Source organism: Pinus tabuliformis, chromosome 9 (genome assembly GCF_031772625.1).
Source record: "Pinus tabuliformis cultivar Carrire ecotype Pingquan chromosome 9, CPIR1, whole genome shotgun sequence".
In the NCBI taxonomy this organism is placed as follows: Eukaryota; Viridiplantae; Streptophyta; class Pinopsida; order Pinales; family Pinaceae; genus Pinus; species Pinus tabuliformis.
The window spans coordinates 970,985,461-970,988,878 of NC_142307.1; the positions used below are offsets into that span (position 1 = coordinate 970,985,461).

The 3,418-nt window shown below is 39.9% G+C and overlaps 1 pseudogene; it reads left to right on the plus strand.

Moving 5' to 3' along the window:
- Positions 1–351: 351 nt before the first annotated feature.
- LOC149151957 (pentatricopeptide repeat-containing protein At1g11290, chloroplastic pseudogene) lies at positions 352–3,155 on the plus strand (annotated as a pseudogene).
- The last annotated feature ends 263 nt before the right edge of the window (positions 3,156–3,418 follow it).

Sequence of the window (3,418 nt, forward strand, 5' to 3'; positions counted from 1 at the left end):
AAATACGCTGTATAGCCTATACTTAAATATTTATAAAAATTTTATTGGTGCTATGTTTATTTCAATTTATTGTTAAAAAAATTTGGAAGTTTTTCGGGGATTTTTACGGTCTAATTTCTCTAAAATCCGGTAGGAATTTATTGATGAGTAAACCCTACACAATAAAAGTGCCCCAAAATTTTTCATCCTGTTGAATCCATATATACAATCCAAAATTAATAAATAAACCCTGCAAAATAGAAGTGTCCCAAAGTTTTTCATAGTGTTCAATCCATATATACAATCCAAAAACCAATTTAAATAACACAAATCAAAATTTGACATCAAAATTTCCAAAAAATTCCAGCACCCTAAACTCCAAAATTGAGTCACCTTAAACTCCAAAAAGTCAAAGTCGCACCAGTGGTCAAATTGGTTGGATTTAGCTCACCAAATACCAACAAATCTGATAAAATTGCATTTCGTTTGACTGGTTATAATTTTTCAATAGGGATGCTGGATTAACTGATACGCCATTCCCCTTCCTGCTCAGAGCTTAGAAAACCATTGTCCTCGCGGAAGCAAGCTGTAAAATGGTTTGTTGGGTAAGGCTCCTTTGTCCCACCTTTCATACATTGATGATATTTGTCGCATGGGTAGTCTTCTCCTAGTTTCCTTGCTTGATACAGTATGGATCTGTCATTGTTTAACTCATCTTCTTTATCCCTCTTTCTATCTACCAGTGAAATTACCCCCTGTAAATGCAACAATCACACGCAGCTACCCTTAATTTTTGTTTCTAATTGTTCACATCTTAATTTTTATGGCCGTCATCGTATTCCCACCTACGGCCGTCATCGTATTTCCGCCTACGCTTTTCTTGCAGCGGCACTTAAACAGAAGAAGAAGCAGAGAAAAATAGTTTCAGCATGTGCCAACGCATATGGAAACCAAAACCAATTCCTACAAACCAGTACACACGAAGACGAACAGCACAATGTTTTCTTATGGAACGACATGATCAGAGATTATGTAAAGAAAGGTTACTACCACGAAGCACTGAGAATGTATTATGAAATGCAACGCGCAGGCATAGAGCCAGACAGGTTAGTATTTATTTCTTTAATCAATGCATGCGGTCGCCTATCAGATCTGCAAGCGGGTATGCAAATTCATCAAGATATCATTGCAAGGGGAATTGAATCGGATGTTTTTGTTGGTACTGCTCTCGCATCGATGTATTTCAAGTGTGAAAGTTTAGAGAATGCACGTCAAATGTTTGACAGAATGCCTGCACGAAATGTTGTGTCATGGAATGCAATGATTGCTGGCTATTCCCAAAATGGTCTGCCCCATAAAGCCTGGGAAGTCTTCAAGGAAATGTTATTTCAGGGCGTAAAACCCAACTCAGTCACTATGGTTAATATTCTTCCTCTGTGTGCCAATTTATTGGCTCTGGAACAAGGTAAGCAAATCCACGGATATGTAATAAGAAATGTTTTTGAATCTGATATTTCTGTGTGCAATGGGTTTGTAGACATGTATGCCAAATGTGGAAATGTTAACATTGCCTACGAATTGTTTAGAAGAATGCCTAAACGAGATGTTGTGTCATGGACTGCAATCATTGCTGGTTTTTCCCGGAATGATCATTCTTACGAAGCTTTAGCATTATTCAATGAAATGCAAGTCCAGAACATACAACCCAACTCAATCACCATTGTCAGTATTCTTCCAGTGTGTGCAGATTTACTGGCTCTGCAACAAGGTAAACAGATCCACGGCTATGTCATAAGAAGTGGATTTGAATCTGATGTTTTTGTGGGCACCGGGCTTGTAGACATGTATGCCAAATGTAAGCATGTTAATACTGCTCACAAATTGTTTGAAAGAATACCCCAACGAAATGCTGTGTCATGGAATGCAATTATCGCTGGTTGTTCCCAGAATGGCCACCCCCATGAAACCTTGGCATTCTTCAGTGAAATGCAAATCCAAGGCATAAAACCGGACCCAGTCACCGTGGTTAGTGTTCTGCCTGCCTGTGCCGATTTATTGGCTCTGGAACAGGGTAAGCAGATTCATGGTTATGTACTCAGAAGTGGATTTGAGTCTGATGTTTTTGTGGGCACTGGCCTTGTAGATATGTATGCCAAGTGTGGGCATATAGGCATTGCTCGACAAGTGTTTGACAAGATGTTGAATAGGAATGTGGTCTCATGGAATTCAATGATTTTGGGATATGGAATTCATGGTCATGGTGAGGACGCTCTTGGTCTCTTTTCCCAAATGCAACAGACAGGCACAAAGCCGAATCATAGCACCTTCATTGGTGTTTTAACAGCCTGCTCTCATGCAGGGCTAGTAGAAGAGGGCCGTCAACATTTTGAGTACATGAAGTCAGATTATGGCCTTGCACCTGAGCTGGGGCATTATGCTTGCTTGGTTGATCTTCTTGGGCGTGCAGGGCATCTAGATGAAGCACATGACATTATCAAAACAATGCCATTAGAACCCAACGTTGTCGTGTGGGGAGCATTGCTTGGAGCCTGCAGGATTCACTGCAAGATTGAGCTTGGAGTACAAGCAGCAAAACACCTTTTTGAATTACAGCCAAACAATGTTGGATATTATGTACTGTTGTCAAACATCTATGCTGAGGCAGGCAGGTGGGAGGATGTAGCAAAGTTGAGGAGAGTGATGCAAGAGAGAGAAACAAAGAAGCGACCAGGATCTAGTTTTATTGAGGTAAATAAAAAGCTTCATACATTCCTTGTGGGCGACAGAACCCATTCTCAATCTGAAAAAATTTATGCAATGCTGGAAACCTTATATGGACAAATGAAGGAGGCAGGATATGTCCCTAACACAAATCCTGTACTACAAGATGTGGAGGAGGAGATGAAGGAAACTGTTCTATTCAGTCATAGTGAGAAGCTAGCCATCGCTTTTGGGGTCATCAATACACGCCCAGGAAACCCCATCCGGATCGTGAAGAATCTTCGCATGTGTACTGACTGCCACAATGCCATTAAGTTCATCTCCAAGATTGTTGGTCGAGTCATTATTGTGAGAGATGCAAACCGTTTCCACCACTTTAACCATGGATTGTGTTCTTGTGGAGATTACTGGTGATGCTAATTGAATGGAACAAGAAATACATATTTGTTTTTATAGTGATATGTGCATAGTGTTACTTGTGAGGAAGCATTACATCTCCGTACAAAGAGAGACGTGCTTATATTGGGTGATTCTTTGGATATGATTATAAGCTCTGGGCATAAAAGACATTTTTATAAGCTTTACTCACCACTCACTACTATGGATTTCTGTAAAACAATTGACATTATACAGCAGGCATACCAAACTCGAAAACGCTCAAATAGGATAATTTTGAGCTTTTGCAGTAACATTTTACCAAAGAAGGTTTGGATTGTCA